This window comes from Jaculus jaculus, chromosome 2, assembly GCF_020740685.1.
Source record: "Jaculus jaculus isolate mJacJac1 chromosome 2, mJacJac1.mat.Y.cur, whole genome shotgun sequence".
Classification (NCBI taxonomy): Eukaryota; Metazoa; Chordata; class Mammalia; order Rodentia; family Dipodidae; genus Jaculus; species Jaculus jaculus.
The window spans coordinates 117,155,383-117,180,620 of NC_059103.1; the positions used below are offsets into that span (position 1 = coordinate 117,155,383).

Sequence of the window (25,238 nt, forward strand, 5' to 3'; positions counted from 1 at the left end):
GGACATACAGAGACTGCAAGAAATCACCTTTTACAATTTAAAATTATAAAATTTATAGATTAATAATATTACCTGGTTGGGTAAGCAAGTTATCATGTTTAAAGCTCAGTTACTGTTATATATAGAAATGTGAAAGGTAAAATTGTTCAAGAGAAAAGGACCTGATGTTTTATTTGATCGCCTTAACAGGATAGGTAAGAGCTAGTAAATCCTGAAGGACTAAAAAGGTGTCAACTGACCAAGTTTTAGAAAACTTCTGGTTTTGATTCTTCATTTTAATTGTGGTAGATATATATGCAACACAAACTCACCATTTAAACGCTGTACATATTATTCCATTTTCTTCCTTCATTCCCACCTTGGCTCCTGACAAACACCATCTTACTTCCTACCTCTCTGGGGCTGACCACTCCATGTACTTCCTATAAGGATAATTCTGTCCTAGTCTGTTGTCTGATTCTAATTCACATTACTACAGACCGGGTCAGATTTATCTGGACTTACACAGTTCTAGGGCAAGGACAGGTGATGATGGCCTTCTCGCTGATAAATTGTGAGGTGATGCAAAGCGTGACAGGTGAGAGACAGCTGGCCAAACTGGCTCGTGTAGAAGAGTTACACCAGAGATAAACCTAGTAACCTATTAAGCTAGCAATTGCTGAATGAAGTAGTATATTCATCAAGGCAGAGACCCTATCACCTCTGTAGGTCTCATCTTTGAGGATCTCAAAATGGAGTTTAAATTTCAACCCAAGTTTCACAGGGATTATCTTTGTTGATGTTATTACCCTATGGTGGTGGAAAACATCAGAGTTTAGGAAGGAAATTACTCTAACTTGTCTATGGATTTTTAAATACAACTGCATTATATCCAGATTATGCAAATCTATCATAAGCAGAGAAAACCCCGAAACAAACTAGCTATTTTCAATGTCCCTTTATGATAGGGAAAATGTATTTCCCAATTAAATTGTCTCAGAAAAGTCCTCCTTTTAATCTAAGAGGACAGAAATGTTTTGTACTTTGCCTAATGGTGTTTGAGTTTTTTTGGAAGAGAGTATCCTATTGATGTGGAGGATGCTTGAGACCAACAGTGAACAGAACTCATCTCTTCCTTTTATTATTTTCTCAGAGATGCAACTGAGCAATGTTGGAGTGTAGAGCCACAAGTGACCTTTGAGATCCTAGAATGCAGAGCAGAGAGCAACCTTTGTGATCAGCTGGCCATTTATTTTGACTTAATTGGCTGCTGGCTTCTGCATGAAGTGATCAGGTTAGAAAAAAAAAAGAGGTGCCGGCTTAAAATTTTAATAGACAAGCAATTAATTTAACTGAGACCTGTGACAATCATAAATACCATCTGTAGCTTCCCTTGTTCTCATTTGGATGACTTTATTATATTTTTGCTGAAGTGGGTTTTTGTTATTGTTGTTGTTGTTTTTGTTTTTTCGAGTTAGTGTCTCACTCTAACCCAGGCTGACCTAAAATTCACTATGAATTCTCGGGCTTCCCTAGAACTCACAACAATCTGCTCCTACCTCATCTTCCACTGTGCCATGATTAAAGGTGTGCACCACCATGTCCAGCCCCGAAGTGTCTTTTAAAAACTCTTTCCAAAGGAAAAAAAAAAAAAAAAAAGCATCTTCACTTTGTACCAGTAGACTGGTAACATGATGAGTTATCTTTCCCTCCCTGCCAACAGCACTGAATCATTAAACAAACAACCTTATTGAAAGCTCACTATGTGTGAGACTTTGTGATGAATGCTGTCATGTGATGCCTCATTTAATCTGCACAGTGATTAAACGGAGTCTCAAGCAGGTCTTGAGCTGCTGGCCTGTGGATCCCATCTCACACTCCCTCTGCTCTGTTCCGTAGTACAGGAGAATGGGAACCGCTCCTGTCCACTGGTTCCAGAGGCTCTGTGGAGGTACAGAGAGAGGTTAGAGGGAAACTGGGGTATTTCTACCTCTCTTTGTGTCTTGGGCTTCATGTTCTTGATGACTCTATCATCCCTGAGACCAACAGTCTGTAGTTTAAGCTTCCACTTCATGGCCCCACCTCTAAGTTTCAAAAACATGTGTCCTCCACTGGTTTTGCCAGTCCAGGATGATGGTACTGCCTGCTCTGGTTGGCTGTGCTCTGGGTTACTGCATTATCTGCTTGGGCTGAATGCTGACATACCTGATTAACCAGTTCTGTGCACTGTATGCCCTGTATTAAAAGTATTTCAAGTACTTTATACGTGCTTTTGTTTGACTCCAGTTGTTAGAACTCCATATAACTATATTTTAGTAGATGAGGGAGCTGTGAACGATGTTGGCCAATTGTCACAAGTTTTCTGATATCCTAGGGTTGTATGTACTTTTTTTTTCCTTTTTTAAAATTAGTTTTCTATTCAGCAAATACAAGCAGTTTGGTACCATTATTAGGCTCATCCGTGACCTATCCCCTCCCCATTGGCCCCTCCTTGTTGAGGTATATGGGTCGTGCATTGTGGAGTTAGTCCACAGTTATTGGTACGATAAATGCCTCTGCATATCATGACCCAACATGTGGCTCTGACATTCTTTCCACCCCTTCTTCTGCAAAATTTCCCTGAGCTATGTTGGGTTCATTTTTGGTCTGCTTCAGTGATGCGGTGTATGTGCTTTTTGTATGATTATGCCAAGGTGTCTTCAGAGTTCGCTAATAAGGGATGATCTTCATTGCAAGGAAGGTCTCTCTTGGTTCATCATTGGTATGGTGGGTTCTAGCAAGTTCTGTGTGCATTCCATGGGATTATGACCTCCTACAGTAGGACTCTGAGCACCCACTTTGAAATCTCTGTAAATACAGTGTAATGGTGCCTCTGGGTAATAGATCACAAAGATATCCCAGTATTACCAGTGCATAGTCAGTTCTCCGTTGATCTAAAAATACCTGTGACTGAGTAATATATAAAGAAGAAGTTGATTTAACTCACACTTTCAAAGGCTGAAACAGGTTGGGTAGCCCCATCTGCTTGGTCTCTGGTAAGGATGCATGGTAGATGACATTATGGCTGAAATGCATGTGTGTGAGAGGGAGAAATCACATGGCAAGACAGGAAGTCAGACAAAGAGGAAGGAGCAAGAAGCCTTGCTTTTATTTCTTATAACAACCCACTCCAAAGTAAACTACCTGGGGTCCTGTGAAAGCCATCCTTCCCAGGTTTTACCCTTCATGCTTCAGTGAATACCCGCCCCCCCATAAGGCAGCTGTCACATCTGAAATTTTCACCATGTCACCTCATGGCCACATGAAGACAGGCCTCCAGCATGTAAACCCGAGAGGGGTCAAAGTGCACCCAAAACATAGCAAGCACTGTAGCTTGGTCCTCGGGGAAAGCTTCCACCAGTCTGTTGAGCTGCCCACTACTGGCCACTTATCTAGGACCACAACGAATCCCCTTTGTCTCAGCTTGAACAGTCAATGGAGACCTTTATTTTTTATCTCAAATTAATTCAAACTCAGAACAGTACAACTCTTGGGTGACAGTTAAGTCTCATACATAGTCAAAGACTTTGGACTTTACCATAATTTAAGACTTAATTTTCAAACATCACAGGATAAAAGGGCTTTGCTCTGAAGATCCTGAAGGACTCTTAGGATGGTGATAATTTACATGTAGGGGCTCTTTTTCTTGTGAAGAAGGCGACATTCTCATGAGAACAAAGAAAAAGTGAAACAACAGAGAGAAACAACCTCTAGACTTTCTCCTTCTTTTAGGTCGGAAGGGCAAGTGGACAGGTAGATAGGACCCTAATTGTGGAGAGTACTGACCTAGGTTAAAGGTATGTGTGTGTGTGTACACATGTGTGTGTGCGAGTGTGTTGTGGCAAGTATAGGTACACCATGTAGCCATCAACACAGGAAGTTAACCATGTGTTTAAGAAAATAAATAAGCCGGGCTTGGTGGTGCACGCCTTTAATCCCAGCACTTGGGAGGCCGGGGTAGGAGGATCATCATGAGTTTGAGGCCACCCTGAGACTGCATAGTGAATTCCAGGCTAGCCTGAGCTAGAGTGAAATCCTACCTAAAAAAAAAAAGAAAGAAAGAAAGAAAAGAAGGAAGGAAGAGAGAGAGAAAGAAAAAAAAGAAAAAGAAAAAAGAAAAGAAGTAACATTGTATTGGCTGAACTTCAAGATGGGGCTGGAGAGTATGATTATAATGCCCATCGTATTGTAGCTAGACAAATATAATGTCGGGGCTCAGAAAACAGTAGTACTAAGCATGTCACTTCTAACTTCAAATTGAGAGCACCAGGGGAGCGGAACACAGCTTTCTTACTGAAGTGTCATTAGCCAAGGAAGGTAAACATTCACAGAGGAAGAGACAGAGGATCAAACACCTCATCTAAAGCCCAAAGTAGCTTTATTCTTTTAGATTACTATCCTCCAGGCCCACTGTCTCCCTTAAAAATCATTTACTCTGCAGCTAAGATTGCTTTCTGTCCCCACTTCCCTCTTCTCTATGGAGAAACCAGTGAAGCTTCAGTGATCTGGCCCTTGCTCACGTGGATGTTAATAGATCAGTCTGCCTTTATTCCTAGAAAAATATCTTGTGTTCATTTGGTTTTGCGGACTGAGTTACTGAACCTTCAGAGTTTTTGGAAAGTCTGGGCTTCCCTAACATAACACGCAGTCTATTTTATGATGTGGTAGTTAAGGAGAAAGATGACAAAGGCCTGAACTAAGTAACTTTGGGATGGAAGCTACTGGTAGATGCCTGAGACCATACGACAGAGGTAGGATTGACAAGATTTGATCATGATTGGGGTAGGAGATGAGAAACGAGAGAAAAACTGAGGTTGAATCAGAAATTTGCAACCTTTATATCCAATCCAACTAACTTTTTTTTTTTTTTTTTTTTTTTTTTGGTTTTCCAAGTAACTTTTCATCCTGTTGTGAAATTTCAGTCAGTTCTGAGAACTGGATCATGCACACTCTTGGTAGAGGCGTGAAGGGCCCACAGCACGAGGTAGAGAGCACTAGTGTCTCAAGCCATCAATACTGACACCAGGCTTGTAAAGTGAATGGCGACCTCACATTTGTCATTGCGGGACTACACACTTGTTCTCTAGAACACTCTTGAGAGCTGTGTGCAAACTCAAGCGGGGATGAGGTGACTGGCCACCTCAACTCATCATGGGTCACAGGTAAGCCTTACAGGGTGGTTCTCATACCTAGCATGTCTCTGTGTTCCTGGCAGGTGGGTCTGTGTTCTGCCTCAGGGCAGACTTCCTCCCACTGTGTCTTTTGCCTCTGTGAGTCCTCTCACCTGAAGGGCCTGCTCTACCTGCCAGGCTTTTCTCCCTAGATTTTGGAGCTCATGCTGGTTCATTGCTCCCTGACCTCTTTCCCCAGAGAACATGTTTTCCTTTGAATATCACATCATCTCGTCCCCTCTTTCATTCCCTTCTCCCCCACTCCACTATTTCTTTCTTGACAGAATCTCACTATGTAACTCTGACTGCACTTCTGTGGTGGAGGACCCTCTGTTTGCAGAAGTTAACATCAAAAGAAGGTAGCTAATTGCTCGCTGGCAGAAAGGTGATTACAGATGCTGGAGGGCATTCAGGGTTAATTCTGTAGAGCCATGTCTAAGGCACCCATCCCCCAGCCATGGAAACTCCTCATGCTGAAAGAGCAGTGTGAAGAGATGCAAAGGGGGTGGCAGGTCACAGGCTTTGTCCCAGATTCTGAGGTTATTACCTGTGGATGGTGCTGTCTTCAGCTGTCTCAGCTAGATTGACACCAACAGCATGTGATGGACATCAGTGCAGACAGCCACCAGCAGGCAGGAACAATCAGGGTCTAAGTTTATCTGAGCAAAAGCGTCTTCTGTTGAGGGTATCAGGTCCCAACAGCAAGCCTTCTTTGACCATCCAAAGTCTAACCAGGATCAGCTGGCTTGGAGTGTTCATCTGAGGAGTTGTGTGACTTGTCCTGGGTCACGGAGAACATCAGAGGCCAGGGTGGGAATAATGGCTGGTCATCAGGCTCTCATACTAGTGCTTTCTGTAAAGACACACAGACTAAAGAGACCCAAGAAGTTTTGAGAAGTTTCTAGAATCATGTGGAGAATCAGTCGGACACCTGGATACTTACTTCTTCAAAGCACAAAGGTCTTGCAAGTGTCGGTACCTGTAGTCTTTGTACCTGGAAGCTAATCATTATCTCCTCAAGGTGATTCTACATTAAGCTGGAGAAATATTTTAGTGGTTCTGTCATCATATGAATGTTGACATTAATTCGTGGACAAGAAAGAACAACACTGATGCATACATGAGAGAGATTTAATAGGGACTCTTCCCATGCAAGCAACGCTCTGCCTTTCAAACAGGAAACAATAGTGCATAATTAAAACTAGAGTCATTTTAAAAATAATTTTAAAAGATAATAAACAGCTTGAATTTGCCAACACTTCACCTATTCAAACACTTCATTAAATCCTCCTCTATCTGATCTTCATAGAGTATGCCTGAATATAGTAAGTACCGGGGGTGGTCACCAATTTTGTGGATGGGTCTGAAGTCACAAAAGTTTCAAGATCACAGATAATCACTGTCATAACCAGGACTAGAATCCTGGTTCTCGGTGGTTTTGTGTAGTCAAGCTCACCTAAGGTTTTTCATTCTATTGCTTTCTCGTTTGGTGACAGCTCTGAACTGCTTTTGGCAACCAAACATGCTTTGAGATGTTATGAAGCTCTTTTCTGTTCTCACCAAGGAGGACATCCACATGCTTTATTGTAGAAATTTTACTGTGTTCAGTTCCACTGTGATGTATTTGTTATATGTCATCTTCCTAAAGTACCAAAACTTCTTGGGCTGGAGAAATGGCTTAGTGGGTAAGCACTTGCCTTTGAAGCCTGAGGACCCCACTTCAAGGCTCGATTCCCCAGGACCCACGTTAGCACAAGGGGGCACATGTGTCTGGAGTTTGTTGGCAGTGGCTGGAGGCCCTGGCGCCCCATTCTCTCTCTTTCTGCCTCTTTCTCTGTGTGTCACTTTCAAATAAATAAATAAACATAAAACAAAAAAACATTTGAAGTACCACAACTTCTCAATACAAAAGCACTTCTGAGCAGAATCCTTTTAGGTGACAACTGTCGTCCTAAAGCTGACTGTCTGTGCCATTCGACAGTAAGGAGGTAAGGTGTTCATGTCAATCAGAGCTTCTTGTTAGCAGTCACTAGACACGCCACACACGTGTGTGTAATGCAGAACAAATTAAGCTGTAATGAAATACACTTAATATTCACCCAGCAGTTGTGAGAGTTAAATGAGATAATCAGGTAAATCATTTGGTAGGATCTGGTTCATAGGACACATTCCATAGCTAGAAGATTAGCTATTATCTTTCTTAATAAAGGTTGAACCCCCAACCCCCACATATTACTGATGAGGAGATAGTAGTAAGCATAAAGGTTAAATAGCTTGTCCAAGGTCACATAGCTAGTATGTGTCACCACAGAACTGGGCACCCCGACAGTCTCTCACCCCTTCCCTCCCCTAGCATATGCATAACCAGTAGGGGAGAGATGATTCTTGGATCTTTCAAGGGGCTCTGGAAATCCTTCCAGATTATCATGAAAATTAATTACCGAATCACTGGACTGTAGCAGGTGGAAGTGCTATTTAATAGCCTGCTGGCTAAGCCAGATTTTGCTGGCTACAGAGAGGGCAGAAAAAAAAAGGGTGAAAATACTGGACAATGACATCCAAGTGAGAGTGATTTTCAGGAGTGATCTAGGAACCTATATTACACAGAATTATTACAAGGGCAGATACTCCATGTATGGATCTTTCTGGGAATCATAACAAGCCAACAAGCAAGCAAATAAACAAAACATTCCCAAGGCTTTCCCCAGGATGTCTGTGGATGAAACTAATGAAGTCTATGATGGTGGTAGTGGCAGATAATGTTATTAATATAATGAGAAGTCCCTCCACTCCCAACCCCTTCCCTTAGCTTCTTTGCCATTTGGGTTTCCTAACTTTGAACCTAGGCTGCTTTGGATAGGTAGTTCCTGCCCTCTTAGGGTTGGAAGGGGTGCTCTGAGAGAGGGTAGAGCTGGTCTGGAAAGCCCAGGAGATGGAGCAGAGCAAAGCGGCCTCCACCATGGCTTCTGAGCCTGGAGTTCCCTTCCCACCCAGCTCCCATCCCAGTTGGCGAAGCTGAGCTCCAGTGCCCTGGTGTTTGCGGTCTATCAGGACAGGCAGGCCAGAGAGCCAGCCCTTGGGAAGCTAAGCCTGAGATTAAGAGGGCCTGGTGCGATTGTGTTGGCAGCTGCTCCGCCTCAGCCTGGCACTGTGAGGTTGGGGCTCAGGTCTGGCTTTATTTGCTCTTTGGGGTTGCGGCACTTGAAAGGTGCCCCCCTCCCCCAGACTCCTTGACATTTGTGCAGAGATTAATTGGGCCTAATCCTCTTCTTGGGAGAATAGCTAGGGAGTTTGCATTCAGGGAGGGCGAGGCAGCAGGCTGGGTCTGAAGAGGCCAGCATTGATGAAGGCAGGAGACTGCTGGACTCTGAGGGAAGAAAGGAGATTTGCGGGCTGCTCCTGCATGAGGCTGACAGGTGGGCAGCAGACTGCGGCTCCCAAGCTGCCCGGCTCCGCCAGAAGGCCTGTGCGCAGCAGCAGAAACCGCTTTTGACAGCACCAGCTGTCACTCAGAAAGGAGCACTCCCAGAACACCCTTGGCCTGCCAGTCTCATCTTTTTTTGGGGGGGGGGCGACGAGATCAGGAGGTGCAGCCCTAAGACAGGCTACCCTGACACAGGGAGGTGCGCCTTGCTAAAATACTTCTCTAGGATACCTTACCAAAAAAAAATACACTTGAATTTTGGTGAAGGAAGACACAGGACCATGGATAGAGCCTTCTTATGCTATGTTCATCTATCTATATATTGAAAGAGCACACAAAATTTCTCACTTCCTATAGTCATAGTTAACATTTATTAACAATAGCTTATTGTGTGCCAAGGTACTAGTCCAAACACTTAACATGCGTTCATGCCTCATCATAACAACCCATATGAGTTAGGTTGTGGGCTTGTCTCCATTTTATAGTGTTATTAACTTGAGTGATGCCATTTGTAAGAGGGTGATGCTAAGATTCAAACTCAGGCATTTGATTTGTGGCCCTGCCTTTCCAACCACTTCAGCAGGCTTCACAGTCAATACAAAAAAGAAAGGAGTGAGCTTTTCTGCCTGTAGCACTACGGGTCCTGCAGGTCTGTGTGGAGCAGCAGACATGGGACTCTATTTCACAAGATGAGGTTTGTTAAAGTTGTCAAGAATAAGGCATACTTTAAGAGATGCCAAGTGAAATTTAGAAGGAGAGAAGAGGGCATAAAACTGACTACTGGGATTGAGAGATGGCTTAAAGCTTGCCTGTGATGCCTAAGGGCCCACGTTCCATTCCCCAATACCCATGTAAGCCAGATGTACAAGGTAGAACATGCATCTGGAGTTTGCAGTGGCTAGAGGCCCTGGTGTGCCCATTCTCACTCTTTACATATGTTCCTCTTTTGCTCTCTCTCTCTCCAATACATAAATAAATAAATAAGTAAAATATTTTAAAAAATTTAAAAAAACTGACTACTATGCTCACGAATGTTTGGTGATCCAGGACCAATATAAGTACAACACACCCAAATACAGGATGATTGGACATGTACCTGACAGAGATTGATTGTTTATGCTCATATAGAAGGGAATATGATAGTGTGTGCAGCATATGCACACAAACTACTAAAATACAGCATGAAAGTTGGCCTAACAAATTATGCTACACCCTATCTTACTGGCCTGCTGTAGGTTTGGCATGGACAAGGTCAATGAAGGCCAAGTGGAGACGACTGGAGATGAATATGTGGAGAGTACCGATGGTCAGCCTGGTGCTTTCACTTGCTGTTTGTAGCACGCCTTGCTACAACCACAACTAGCAATAAAGTTTTGGGAGTCCTAAATGGAGCTATGGATACAAGCTGCAAGTGCTTCCCCGGTTATGAGTCTGGAAGCAAGAAGCTCAATGCATGAAGTGCACCGGAAGCACATCATGGGTCAGAACGGTGCAGATGATATCTTGACCTCATGGAAGAAGGTGCAGATGTATACAAGAAACATTTCTCTCAGTACATGAAAAACAACGTCACTCCAAACATGGAGGAGATGGGTAAGAAAGCCCATGATGCCGTATGAGAGAATTCAGTGTATAAGGAAAAGCCAAAGAGAGTACTTAAGAAGAAAAATGGAATCATCCCAAAATGTCCCTTGTGCAGAAGAAAGATTGGCTGGCTCAAAAGAAGGCAAGCTTCCTTAGAGCTCAGGAAGGGGCTGCTGAGAGCTAAAGCAAAAAAAAAAAAAAAAGACTTAATTGTGCTTATTACTTCCACGTAATAACCATTGTTCCCCTCAGGAAGCACACAGTCAATTGCTCTTGCTCCTGCTATTCCCTCCCCCTACCCCCATTGTGAAGGTGAAGGATGAGTCTCCGCAGTGTGTATTCTCAGGTGGGTGAAGGAAGAGAAGATGGAATATGTAGAGAATTAGCTCGCCTTTCGTTTTCTCTTCAAAGCAGTCCTGGGACCAAGGCATTGTCCTTGCGTTATGTTGAAGAAATTGAAGTACAAACAAGCTACTAATCTAAAACCACTGCCAAATGACAAAGCCACATGGTTCGCTGCCTGCAGTATCCAGGGTGTTGATTCCCATGTGGTGTTCTCTAGTCACCATGTCTCTAGCACCTGGTGGAAAGATGCTGAGGGAAAGGGGAGAGAAGGTTTATCTCTGCCCTGACCCCACACCCTTCCCTCCTCTACTCTACTGGCATGTCATTTTGTCACTCCCAGTGCCAATTTCCTTGCCATGGAAGGGCAAGGGGGAGCAGGTGGAGAAGGTAGGCACCCTTGTTTGCCTAACTGCCCATTGTGGATCCTTATATCAATTCAACCACACACCTCTTGTCTGGCCTCTTAGCTCTGCTTCTCATCCTACATGGGTCCTCCTTGTGGACCCGGAGCCCAGGGCAGCCACACTGTTGCTGAGCCCTTGAGACAGACAATAACTGAGATGCTCTGCATTAAGCCCCACAGCTTGACCGACAGGTCTCAGGGGCAGATCTTCCTGCACTCGGGGAAATTTGTTTCAATATCTATTACCAGCACACACTTTCAGTGGCAAGTTTCCTATATCCAAGAAAGCTTCATGCTGGAGTTTGTCACGAGACAGGCTGTTTCTAAACAAAGAATTCCATCTGAACAGGATTTTTTTTGTTTGTTTGTTTACGATTTGGTAGTCAATCACTAGCAAAATCTTTATTTCTCTTTAGATGGAGTCTTTAGTTTCAGATAAAAGGCTTGGTGGTTTTCAAGTTGTACTACTTTTGGCATGAAAATCAAAATCTTATGCCAAGTAATACAGCCTATTTCCACCTGACTTTTTGGCATAGCTTTATTTGATAGTTGACAGAAAAGAAGAACAGACCGTCCCTTCTTTGTTCTGTGTGGTGCCTTGATCATGTTTACCCCTTTGTGCTCATCACAAAAACTACAGCGGTCACATATCCACTTCTCTTTGTAGCACTATAGACTGAATTCCTAGGTTGCTTGGACCAAGTCATAGCCTGACATCTTTCCACTCTTACCCTGTACAATCCATTTTCCACAGAGCGGCCACAGAGAGGTCTTAAAAACATAAATCAGGTCGTGTCATTTTTCTTCCTTAAAGCCCTCAAGTCTTCCCATGTGCTTAAAAAATTAACCGCGTGCCTGACCAGCGCTCCCTGTCCCTGGCGGGTTCTGGATCCTGTGGGCTCCCAGTTATGCTCGCAGCCTGCTGACCTTTGCTCGGTGCCCCTGGGCTCTGCTGCTGCTTGGGGACCACGGAGCTCGCTCTTCTGTCTGTCTAGAATGCATTTCCCCTGGCTTCTGTGTGGTTGGTGGTTTCTCGTGCCTCAAGTCTTAAATGTCACCTTTAATGTCAGAGAGACCTTTCCCTGCACGCTACATCTGAAGTGAATCTTCTCTGTTACTTATCTCTGCATCCTGTTTCATCTCTTTCGAGGACTTATCACAACCCGCAAGTTCTCTCTTGATTTTGGGGGGTGCTTCGTTACTGGCACTGAATGTGGACAGGAACCACAGCTGTTCACTCATAGCACACTGCTTGGTATGTGGCAGGTGTCTGCTGCACAGAGCAGTTTAAGTAAATTAAGCAGGAACAAACAATAATAAACAAGAGATTCTCTTATAGCCATTGTTCAAGAGGAATTATTGGTAAAGACTCAACCAGTTGTCTGTAGCTTTGGGGTTTATATAACCTCACATGAACCACAAGGTTCCAAGAGAAAAACGGTTCTCACAAAAGAGCCATGCCGGAGTGAAGAGATGTTCCCCTGTCCTCTACTCAGACCCAGTCTTCCCACCTCCTCCTGCTGAATCCTGGATCTTCTTCAAGCCAGAGGTGCCTTTGAACACTGAGTATGACCGAGAATGAATTTGTGAGATTCCCACTCTGATTTAGGAATGCCGTTCATTGCTCTTTAAACAGTGTCTGCTTTTGCAGGAAGCTTTAGTAATCAGAGGTAGGTGGAACCCATGTGACATATCACTCTCTCCAGGAGCCAGTCACCTTCAGAAACAGATTATTTGCATTTTCACATTTCAAGTCTGTTTCTCTTCTAAGTACCCGAGAAGCAAATAAATAGGGATTCTCATTAAATTCACAATCATTGATGATAATGGTTTTTTTTGTTTTTTTTTTAATTTTGCTTAGCCTGATAACCCCCAATTCATGTTAAAGCAAAGGGAAGATGACCAGGTCCAAGTGGGTCATGGTATCCCCACACCTCTATGGCCATGGAAAATACCTCCAATCACTCAGGTTATACAGTCATCTGAAACATATTTTCTTATACTAAGAGGCTATTTTGTTTTCAATTTTATATTCATTCAAATTTATAATCCTTAGCTCAAATATCTGGAGTGAATTTTTGGTGGATTCCTGTAGTGCTGTGTTATTGCTAATCAATGTGGACTCCATCACAGTGGAAAAGGACAGGGATTTGTTCAATAATATTCAGGAAATTTTTATTTTATCTTTGAATTATCAGCTCTTTAGAGAATGAAATGCAATTTCCTAAATTATGGCCTAAGGTGATAATCCACTAAATACAGTCTTCTTTCTCAGTCAAAAGATCAGCGTCTTTGTTTTGTTTATTGTCTTTGAATTATTTATAGATTTAAAGCCACCCCACTGAGCATTGATTCATGTGCCAGGTGCATTGGGCCTCAATGGCTTGGAAATGAAGTGTGGGGTCCCAAACAGGGGAAGGGATGCAAGCTGCACTCACTGTTTATTTGCTCACAGATGTTCACATAATAGAAGCTGAAATTTAAGAGTCACTTTTCTCTCTTTGTGCTTGACCATAAGCAAATGAGATGGTTGTGTGGGAGTTGGGAAGGCCCAGGGCAGAGACACTGGGAGAAGTCTTGGGGAATTCCATGATCAGTAGCCCTGGCAGGAGAGGAAGCTTGTGGACAGGGGCATCGATTTTCCCCCCAGAAACACAGCGGAGGGTGTCTTGAAGCTCTGACAATTTGTCCTCTCTACCAGCACCATGAGGAGCGGTGAGGAAATTGTCATGCCATGTTAGGGTCATGGCAACTCCAATGCTTAGCGGCATTGTGGAGATGCCGTCTGCATGCGCTTCCTCTCTTGCTGCCTGTCAGTGCAGTCGGTTTTGGTCTGTATCTGTCATGATCCTGCCATGAGGTACTGAGCTCTCTACTCTTTCATGCAGGAAAAGGTGGGTCAGAGTGAATCAAAGAGAGATGTGCCAGGTGTTTGTTTAATGCAATAGCAATTTATCTCTTACTCAGTTGTTAAGCAAAGGCCTGGAACGCTTCTTTCTGTTTTCCTGGAGATACTTGGGGTCTTGTTGCCCCAGCTGTCAATTGGTAAAATGGGGTGACTTTTAGGCATTAGAGCTGTTTATGGGTCAGGGCCGGAGTGTATGAACCTACTTAATTTTATTGCCTAGGGTTTTATGTTAATATTTTTTTGAGAGGAGGGGATGGGCACTCCAGGGCTACTTGACTCTTAATGAACATTAGACATATGTGCCACTTTGTGCATCTGTGTGTCTTGTGTTTGAGTTTGCAAGAGTATGAGCATTCAAGTGTGCATAAGAGGATGTTAATGTGTGTAAGAATGTGATTGTGTAAATGTGTGCAATAGTGAATGTGCAGGAGTCATTTGAGAATTTAATGCATGAAAGTGTTTTAGTGTCTAGGAGTGTGCAGTATTGTTCAAGAATATGCTGGAGGAATGACTTAGTGGTTAAGGTATTTGCCTGCAAAACAAAGGACCCAAGTTCGATTCTCCAGGACCCATGTTAGCCAGATGTACAAGGGAGCACATGCATCTGGAGTTCATTTGCAGTGGCTGGAGGCCCTGGCACACCTATGTTCTCTCTCTTTCTCTCTTCCTCTCTCTCTACCCCTTTCTTCCTCTGCCAAATAAATAAAGGATATGTAAATTTGTATAATAATATGTTTGAGTATATAATATTGTGTAAATCTGTGTAAGAGTGTAGAGGCATGTTTGTGCAAATATATGTTAGAGTATGTAAATGTGTAAAAGTGTGCAGGAGTGTGTAAGACTATAGAAGAGTGCAAGAGCATATAAAGTGTTGTGTAATATGTTTGAGTGTGTAACAGTTTGTAAATGTGTATGAGAGTATTTTGTGCAGGTTTGTGCAAATATGTGTTTGAGTGTGTAAATTCATGTAAGAATATGTAAAATGTGCAAGAGTGTATAAGTGTATAAGAATGTGTTTTAGCATGTAACATGGCATAAATGTGTGTATGTGTGTAAGAGTGCATTTGTGAACATGTGTGGAGCATGTGAATATGTGTTAGTTTGTAAATGTGTGCAAGAGCATGTAAAAGAGTGCATTAATGTGTTTGAGTGTCTAAGCATGTAACTATGTGAGTGCACAAAAGTGAGTAAGAGCATGTAAGAGTGTAAGCAAGTATGACTGTAGAAGATGCAGAAGTGTGTGGGCATGTAAAGGAGTGCAAAAGCACATGAATGTGTGTATGATGACTGAGTATGCAAGAGCATTTAACTTGTGTGTTTGTACAAATTGTGTGTGTGAATGTGTGAAAGATCATGTGTATGTGTGACAGTGTGTAAGAGTGTAAATTATGTTGAGCCATTAAAATTATGCAAAAACATGTAAGAATGCAGGATCATATAAGTGTGAGCAAAGATATGCTTAAGTGTAACGTCATGTAAGTGTCTGAGCATTTGTGCAAATATTTATGTGAATTTGTGAATATGTGCAAGAGATTGCAAGAGGGTGTGAGAGTATGTGAATGTGTGCAAGAGCATGTAGATGGTGTAAAGTGTGTTCAAGTATGTAAATGTTTAAGAAGCATGTAAGTGTGTGCAACAGTGTGTAAATGTGTACAAGATCATATAAAAGTGTGCAAGAGTATGTTCATAGAAGGACCAATGATATTGACTCTGTTCTTAATTAGTTCATTCTTCTAGAAGCCTTTAGAAGATTAATTAAGAAAGTGCGTAAATAAGAACCACATATAGTAAGAAATACCATTTTGTAAAATTTTTATTTATTTATTTGAGAGAGAGAGAGAGAATGGGCATGCCAGGGCCCCCAGCTACTGCAAATGAACTCCAGAAACATGTGCCACCTTGTGCATCTCGCTTACGTGGGTTGGGTCCTGGGGAATCAGACTGAGGTCCTTTGGCTTTGCAGGCAAATGCCTTAACCACTAAGCCATTGCTCCTGCCCAGAAATGCCATTTTTTTCAAGGTAAGTAAGGCTTGGCTCTATCCCAGGCTGACTTTGAATTCACTGTGTAGTCTCAGGCTGGACTCATACTCACTGTGATCCTCCTACCTCTGCCTCCCAAGAGAGCTGGGATTAATGGTGTGTACCACCATGCCTGGCCTAAACATTTTTAATAATAATAAAAATCTGGGGCCTGAAGAGATTGCTCAGGGGTTAAAGGCATTTGCTTGCAAAAGCCTGATAGCTTGAGTACAATTCCTCAATACCAACGTAAAACAGATGCACAGAGTGGCACATGTGTCTAGAGTTCATTTGCAGTGACAGGAGGCCCTGCTACATCCATCCTCCCGCCCCTCTTTGCTTGCAAATAAAAAATATTTTTAAAAAATGACCTGGTATTTTATGCAACTCATATCTGGATTCACCAGGCACTGCAGTCTCCAGCGTTTGTAAACAAGGATTCCATACATGAGAAGCTTTCTCTGGTGCTTCTAATTAGGAGGCCAAGGTTTGGGTCACATATTCTCTCTCTCTCTCTCTCTCTCTCTGTGTGTGTGTGTGTGTGTGTGTCTTAATGACAAATTTGCAGGGCTGGAGAGATGGCTTAGCAGTTAAGCGCTTGCCTGTGAAGCCTAAGGACCCCGGTTCAAGGCTCAGTTCCCCAGGTCCCCACGTGAGCCAGATGCACAAGGGGGCGCACGCGCCTGGAGTTCGTTTGCAGAGGCTGGAAGCCCTGGCACGCCCATTCTCTCTCTCTCCCTCTATCTGTCTTTCTCTCTGTGTCTGTCGCTCTCAAATAAATAAATAATTAATTAAAAAAATTTGCAGCCAGCCATCCACAATTTCCCACCCAGAATTGGTGGCACCTTTGCTAACACTGTGCCAATGGAGCAATTGACCATGTAGACATCAGATACGTGGCATTGGTCCCCCAGCACCTTCATGCACCATCCCAAGAAGCTGACTGATTACAACATCAAGAGAGGACAGGTGAGGCTCTTAGTTTTTGTGAGCCTGTACAAAGAATGTTCCAGGGCTTCTGTATTCAATAAATCTACTCACAAAACTGACAGAACATTTTATATTATGGGGAAGATAAAGTATCTTCATGCTTGTGCAATTCTTTGTTCCCTGTCCAAGGAAGGAGGGATGCCTGCAAGCAGCTGTTCCCAACAGGAAACTGCATGGACGATCTTTTTTTTTTTTTTTTTTTTCCCAAAGTAGTGTCTCACTTTGGTTCGGGCTGACCTGGACTTCACTATGTAGTCTCAGGGTGGCCTCGAACTCATGGAGATCTTCCTACCTCTGCTTCCTGAGTGTTGGGATTAAAGGTGTGCACCAGCACGCCTGGCTTGCACTAACAGTCTTTAATGAGTGAGATCCCTCGAGTGCAGCAAGTGTACTCTTGCCAGCCCCAGGTCAAAATATCCCCTGTTGTGGAAATCCCTTTATGGAACCCAGTACATGGAGATCTTGAGTGATGAGTGGGTTCAAACCAAAGATTTCACTTAATGATGGCTTCCTGGGCAGAAGTCGTTTCTGCTAAACTCACAAAGCCTCTTGTCTCTGTCCTTCTAGAGGTGAGGGGTTGGGCCCAGTGCTGCTCCACAGGAGGACTCAAAGTTCACTGGGAACTTACTAATCAGAGAATGGACAGAAAATTGTAAAAGAGAAAGAAAAACAGAAACCAATGCATTAAAGCAGGGCAAAGTCACTCTGGAAAACTCGCACTACAGATTTCTGAGTAACAGGGTGACATGCCTCTAACTTCTTCTCTAAGAGAAATTGTCAAAATGACTAAACCAAACCAAAACTATTCTGATCTTTGTGCACCCAGGAGAACTAGAAAACTAGTCACCCCTGACAGAAGTAGATAGTTCCCTAAAAGGAGTTATCCATTATCCATCTTTCTCATTAAACTTTTAGTCTTCAACCGTTTAAAGTTGTCTTTCTCTATCACAAGTACAATCTTGACTAAAGACTCAAAATAAATGTATGTAGTCCATTATTTTTTTATTTATAGGCAATATCTTATTGTGTAGCCAAGGTTGGCCAGGATCTCCCTCTGCAGCGCAGGCTGGCTTCAAACTTGTGACCCTTCTGCCTTTGCCTCCCAAATGCTGAGATTACAGGAGTGAGCTACCATGCCTTCCTTAAATGTACGTATTGTTACATTGTATGTGCTCATGTGTGTCCACTAGCTGTTATATTATGAACATTGAACAAGAATGGCATTGTTTCAGTAATACAGTACAAAGTTTCCTTACAATGCCATCTATCTATATTTGTGTAAATATCCCAAAGTGAGAAAGCAGAGTTGGAATGAAGAAGACTGGAAGGCTTCTGCCAGAGTGGAATGGGAGCCATGACAGAAGTCAGCATGTTCATACCTTCAGCAGCCATGCACTGAAAATCGACGTTGTGTGCCTGGGCAGAACATGTCCCTGCTCTGATAAGCTTCTGACCTCGTGAGGGAACCAGTCTTCCTGCTGCAGGAACTGAGAGGGGCCATTTGCATGGACTTAACACAGCCCGTGGGAGGGTGGTGCTGGTGAGGGAAGTAAACCTATAAGCTATGTGTGGCCGTTGGCTTTCCCTCCATGTGAAAAAATAAAGATAACTTCAAAGGAGGAAGTGGATGTGTTTATTTGGATACCTAGTTTCAGACGTGTCAGCCCGTGGTCAGCTGTCTTCTTGGGTCTTGCCCCGCTGATGGTGACTGGGAAGGAAAGGGAAACAAAGGCGCACCTTCCCAGTAACCTACCTCATTTTCACTAGACTCCACCTGCTGCTAAAGGTTCTTCCATCTCCCCACAGCACCACGGGCTGATACCCAAGCTTCACTCATGGAACTTTTGGGAACATTCCACATCCAAAGTATAATGAATGTGATGTGAGGTACAGATCAGCGCTTTGAGGAAGAAAGGTGCAGGTTGGGAGAGAAAATGTGAGGCTTCTGCTTCCCGGCAGGGAAAACTGCCAAGGTGAATTCGTACCCAGCTGGACTTGAAAGCAGGGAAGCAGCTACTGCAGTGAGTGTGAGAGGAAGTGCATTCTGGGTATTCACTATGGGCCCATCCTTACACCCCAGGATGTAGGTGACCAGAACCTGAGAGGCTTGCTGACCCTCAGGGGAACAGAAGGTTCCTCCTCAGCAGCTGTGAGCTGCCACATAAATAAGGCGCCAGGGCTTGGTTACCTCCGGTCGGTCTGCTCCTTGTCAGGCTGACCGGGCATCGCCCTTTGTGTCCACTGATAATGGATTTCCTCTCTGAGCCCTCAGGCTGTGAAACAGGAGTGTAAATTAGTAAGCTTGGCTCCCTTCTTCATAGTTCTTTCCCTAGAAGCCTGCGCCCTCAGAAACCTTTAAGGCTTTTGTGAAGAAGGACTGGCAGTGCCTCTTATAAAATGAAGTCCTAAATCTGGGTGTGGTGGTGCATTCCTTTAATCCTAGCACAGAGGAGGATCGCAGTGAGTTTCAGGTCAGCCTGGGCTAGGTGGGACCCTGCCTCCAAAAACCAAAGCAAATAAACAACAAAAGGAAGCTCTAAGCCTTGTAAGCAATTAAACTATGAGCTGGCAAGAACCCCACCTTCAGTTACTAAGGATTCTGGGAAGGATGGTTACAGGGACTCCATGAAGAGCTATGAATTTTGTTGCAATGGGAGTCTTTGGAGTAGTTTCTTCACGTTTCTACTAAACTTCTTTTTCATCTTAGAAGTACTAGTAATTTTTAAACAATCTTACAGTATGAGAGATTAACAACCTCCAAATCGTTCAGAGGATCCTCATGTAGATTCTAGACCAGGCTTGCTGGTGTCAATCTTGCCTGCTGCTTGCTAACTGTGACCTTGCTGAAGCTGCTTACAGTATTTTGTCTTTAATTTCTTTATCTGTAACATGGGAATTATAACCTTTTATTGACATTCGATGGGGGTTTTATAAATGTATAGACAGCACAGAATGCACCTATTTTAAGTATCATTTAATACTTATTACAAAGTCAGCACTATACTCATTGGTAAAATGGGTATTATATCACTAATTCCCTTTGTGTTCTCTTAAATCAGAAAATATAGCATTAGGCAACCCATTTCTTTTTTGTTACTGAGTCTATCACAGATGTCTTTCTAGAGTCAAATCCAAACATATGTAGATATCATTAGTCTTTGACAGCTGCATCATGCTACTTAATATACACTGGCAGTTACTGGAACATTACACTCTGTTGTTTCAGATTGATTCTGCTTTTCCTCTTGAAGTATTCAGTAAGAAAGATTGCTGAATGCATATCCTTTGGACTTTTTTTTTTCTGAAACATAAATTCTTAAATGTGGGATGGCTGGACCATGGGTCATGAGGTTTTAAAATGGTGATAGACAGCCCAAAATATCATAGCAATTTGCACTAATGCCAGAAATATACAGCTATGCATTTTTTTCTTGTGCTTTCTAATAGTGCATACTATCAATATTTAATTTTTTTCCAATCTAATAGGCAAACAAATAGAATATCATTGTCTTTAATTGATGTTTGTCTGACTGCCATTGACTTTGACTATATTGAAGGGGTCTAAGCAGGGGAGTGAAGCTGTGAGATTTCCTGTGGGGCTGCACCTTGGGAAAAGTGGGGTGTGGTGGGGAAGGCTCCTCTGGATCTAGGGAGGCTGTTTCTGTCTTCTCTCTCTAGAGTTATTTTGATGGTGACCTCTACATGCAGGTGTCCACCTGCAGCTTTGAGTTCTGTCTGGGTTCAAGATCACATAGCTTCCTTTGTAGAAGACATTATTGTGGAAGCAGCTCCAACTGCACATGACCTGGACTAGCTCCTACCATCTAATTCCCATGACCCCCAACATTTAAAAAAATATTTATTTATTTGTGAGGGGAGAGAGAGAGACAGAATAGGCACATTGGGGCCTTTTGCCACTGCAAACAAATTCCATATGCATATGCTATTTTGTACATCTGGCTTTATGTGGGCACTTGGGAATCGAACCCAAACTGGAAGGCTTTGTAACCAAGTGTGTTTCACAGCTGAGCCAACACCGCAGCCCCCAAATTGATTGTTCTTATTTACTTTATGTGGTGGCTAAGAGCTCATTGCCTCCATAACTAGATAGGAGTGTTCGGTATTTCTGAAAACATGGCGTCACTTCTTCGTCTTTATATTTTGCCCAGTCGCAACCACCCTGTCACTAAGTCCTAGAGTTTTACCTTCACCCTGCCATCCATACCCTCTCTGCTTGCCATTCCCTCTCCTGCCATGGGTCACACGGTTATGGGTTTTCTGGACTGATGTAATAACTTCATGGAACTATTCCTTTCTTTGCTTCTGTCTGCTTGAGACTTGCTTCTGTCTTTGTCCCTAAATAGTGACAAGAACTTTTCTCCTAAGTTCGGTCTGACTTTTCCTTTCTCTGAGAAGTTTTCTGTACCCTCTCCTGCACCAGCGGAATCAAGACTTCCTTCTCTCATGCTCTTATTTCGTGCTGTGCACCCTCAGATTATAAACTATAATGCATTGACATACAACGTTTTCTTCTCGCTCAAGTAACTGTGACCACCTTACAAACATGAGCCATGTTTTTCCTATCCTCTTACCCAATAACTTCATACCTGTAATACTGTAATACAGTTTGTTGATGTAAGGAGAGAAGAATGGTTTAGATTTTTGTTGCTAAGAATTAATTTAATTTTTTTTTTTCCTAAGGGCTGTGGATGTACCTCTGGGATAAAGTACTTACTTAGCATCCATGAGGTCCTGGGTACCATTTTCCAACTGAAAAACAACAACAAAAAAATAATATTTGATTATAAAACTGCTGTCTGGATTGCTAACATGTTTCATAGGAAATTTCTCAGTGAATTTTGGTTTGGAATTAGGATAGAATTTCCAAAATTATCCTAATTATATGCCTGACATTTTGTACTATGCATTTATGTAAGGCAACATTTTCAGCATTTGTAACTATCAAAATTTCAATTTCAATCAATTTTGAAAACATTGAAAAGGCTTAATGTCCTGCACTGTCAAAGGTTAAGCCAAGATTTATTTTATTTTGTTTTATTTTTGAGTTAGGGTCTCACTCTAGCCCAGGTTGACCTGGAATTCACTATATAATCTCAGAGTGGCCTTGAACTTAGAGCAATTCTCTTACCTCTACTTCTCGGGTGCTGGGGTTAAAGGTGTGTGTCATTATCCCAGGCTAAGATTTTTTTTTTCTTTTAAAGATTTACTTCTTTATGTAAAAGTAAACAGACACATCCATTTCATTTGTATGCAAATTTACTTTAGTCTTTAGTAAAAGCTAAAATTATATGTATATCAAAGAATGATCTTAAAATAAATCCCTGTATGACTTGTTATAGTAAATACTTGATTTGTATATCTATTTTATATACCTATATATCCAAGGCTGTGTAAAAATTTCTTGGGTGTAATGGGGTAAGAATAGAAAGACATTGAGAATCCCTGTGGTAAACAGGGATGTACTTACTAAGACTTCTAACTGTGTTACTGTTAGAAAAGTTTTCTGAGGTTGTATTTTCTTTTCAGATCTCTCTCTCTCTCTCTCTCTCTCTCTCTCTCTCACACACACACACACTCCCATGAGTGCAAATGCCTGAGTTAAACAGGAGATGAGGAATGTTATCTGCAAAAGCTAGAGGAGCTCTAGGTCTCTTTAAATCAGGATATTCTGCTCACAGGAGGCCCCTCACTCCCATCACTGAGAGGCCACTTCATCACATTTGGTTGCCTCTGTAGAGCTTCTGTCTTTCTTTTATTTTTTAATTAAAATAACACTTTATATGGATACATCATGTGTTGGTACCAATTTTTCCCTCCTCCCTGTCCCCATTCTGCTGGGGGCCCTCCTCAGTGGGATTGCTAGTATTTCCCAAGGGGTTGTGGGTTATGCATTGTGGGAGCAGTAGTCAATTATTTGGGGGAGGCAATGCCTCTGGGCATGACATCCCAACCTGTGGCTTTATAATCTTTCTGCCCCCTTTTCCATAAAATTCCCTTAGCCTTGGTGGGTGAGTTTTAAGTCTACTTCAGTGATGACCTCTTAGGAGCTTCTGGATTTCTGCTTTGGGGGTGAGCAGTTGAGGGTTGTCAGTGTCTGTCTCCTTCACCCTGGTGCTGATCATCAGCATCACCATGGAAGCAGCACTCTTGCCCATCTCCCCAAGTCCTAGAAACTGCAAAATGTAAGATTCAGATTTCAAATCATGATTTGGGAAACTATAATTTCAGTGTCCCCAGAGTAGGAATTTTCTGTTTGTGGCAATTTCTTTCTAGCACAGATGTATCTCTTATATTTTATATTTTTTCTTGCTCATTCCTATGTGTTTCTATAGCTGTTGATCCTTAATACGAACTTGGCACTGCTGAGATGGGAGAGCACTGTGCTCCCATAGTCACTGCAGTTTTCAAGTGATGCAAATGACAAATATGATTACCAACAATGACAAACATGATTAGATATTGGATGAAGGTGAGATGCTGAATGAATTTCATACCACCAGACAGTTCTGTGAAGAAGAAGAAGGAGGAGGAGGAGGAGGAGGAAGAGAAGGAGGAGGAGAAGGAAGAGAAGGAGGAGGAGGAGAAGGAAGAGAAGGAGGAGAAGAAGGAATAGAAGGAGGAGAAGGAAGAGAAGAAGAAGGAGGAGGAGGAGGAGGAGGAGGAGGAGGAGGAGAAACTCCAAGTGATCAGAGACAAAATAAAGTTTTCAAATAGGGAACAGAGGCACAGTTGTCCACAGTAGAATCATTTCAATGGGAAGTGGTTAGGGGCCAACTGTTAGGGTGTAAGTGTGAATGCAGGCCATGATTGGGGCCATGATTGATGGAAGACAGAACATTTCCAGAGCCTGACAAATAAACCCTATATACTCTTATAGTATCCATTTACAGCCAAGCCTCATGAGTCAGGGTACAGAGAACAATAAACAGCACAAGTTTGTGGCTCGGTTGAGGAGATACCTGACTGCATCAGAAGGCTCTGCAAAGTGCTTTTCAGGGAGTAAGTTTCAGAGGTGGGATGGGGCCTTTGAAGGCAATTAGAAGCCTCTGACCTCTTCCATATGAGTATGAGCATGAATGTGATGTATTTAAAGAGACACCTTGGCATAGTACTGGTAGCATCGGAGTGGGGGGATTTGAAGAGGTTGGCAAATAACATTATCAGAGCAAATGTAGACTCCAGTGTTGGATGAGTGGGTGATGTAAGGTAGACAGAAGGTCCAGCTGAAGGAGATATCAGAAGATAAATGTAAATTTTAATAATTAAGTGGACATGGTTGATGATAGGAAGGGAATCCACAGTGATTCCGTTTGGGGGCTGAGGACAAGAGAGGCAGTTCAGTTGACACAGACTTGGTTCCTTGAATTCTCACATTGCCAGCATTTCTGGTGCTAGAGGAACAGGAGGTGAGTTTCATAGCAGGACTGCTCCAACCAACTTAAGTTGGTGAGGTGTTCTATCAAATAAGAGGGTAACTACAAGACTGGTGAGTTAACTTTTACCAAAGTGGTATGTGAATCAGCTTCTCCACCACAGACAGCCACCCCTGCTCATTTTATCCATTTTCTGCCTTGTGTGGTGACTATTTCTTTTTTTAAAAATTAATTAATTTATTTTTTATTTTCACAACTTTTATTAACATTTTACATAATTATAAAAAGTATCCCATGGTAATACCTCCCCCTCCCCCTGCACTTTCCCCTTTGAAATTCCATTCTTCATCATATTACCTCCCCATCTCAATCATTGTACTTACATATATACAATATCAACCTATTAAGTACCCTCCTCCCTTCCTTTCTCTTCCCTTTATATCTCCTTTTTAACTTATTGGCCTCTGCTACTAAGTGTTTTCCTTCTCACCCAGAAGCCCAATCATCTGTAGCTAGGATCCACATATGAGGGAGAACATGTGGCGCTTGGCTTTCTGGGCCTGGGTTACCTCACTTAGTATAATCCTTTCCAGATCCATCCATTTTTCTGCAAATTTCATAACTTCATTTTTCTTTACCACTGAGTAGAACTCCATTGTATAAATGTGCCACATCTTCATTATCCACTCATCAGTTGAGGGACATCTAGGCTGGTTCCATTTCCCAGCTATTATAAATTGAGCAGCAATAAACATGGTTGAGCATGTACTTCTAAGGAAATGAGATGAGTCCTTAGGATATATGCCTAGGAGTGCTATAGCTAGGTCATATGGAAGATCAATCTTTAGCTGTTTTAGGAACCTTCACAATGATTTCCACAATGGCTGGACCAGATTGCATTCCCACCAGCAGTGTAGAAGGGTTCCTCTTTTTCCACATCCCTGCCAGCATTTATGATCATTTGTGTTCATTATGGTTGCC

The 25,238-nt window shown here is 42.6% G+C and overlaps 1 protein-coding gene and 1 pseudogene across 3 annotated transcripts in view; both read left to right on the forward strand.

Moving 5' to 3' along the window:
* The window catches only part of Rasgef1b (RasGEF domain family member 1B), a 568,755-nt gene that overhangs the window by 297,011 nt on the left and 246,506 nt on the right, over positions 1-25,238 (forward strand). The window lies entirely within an intron of this gene.
* On the forward strand, positions 9,294-10,381 carry LOC101617483 (annotated as a pseudogene).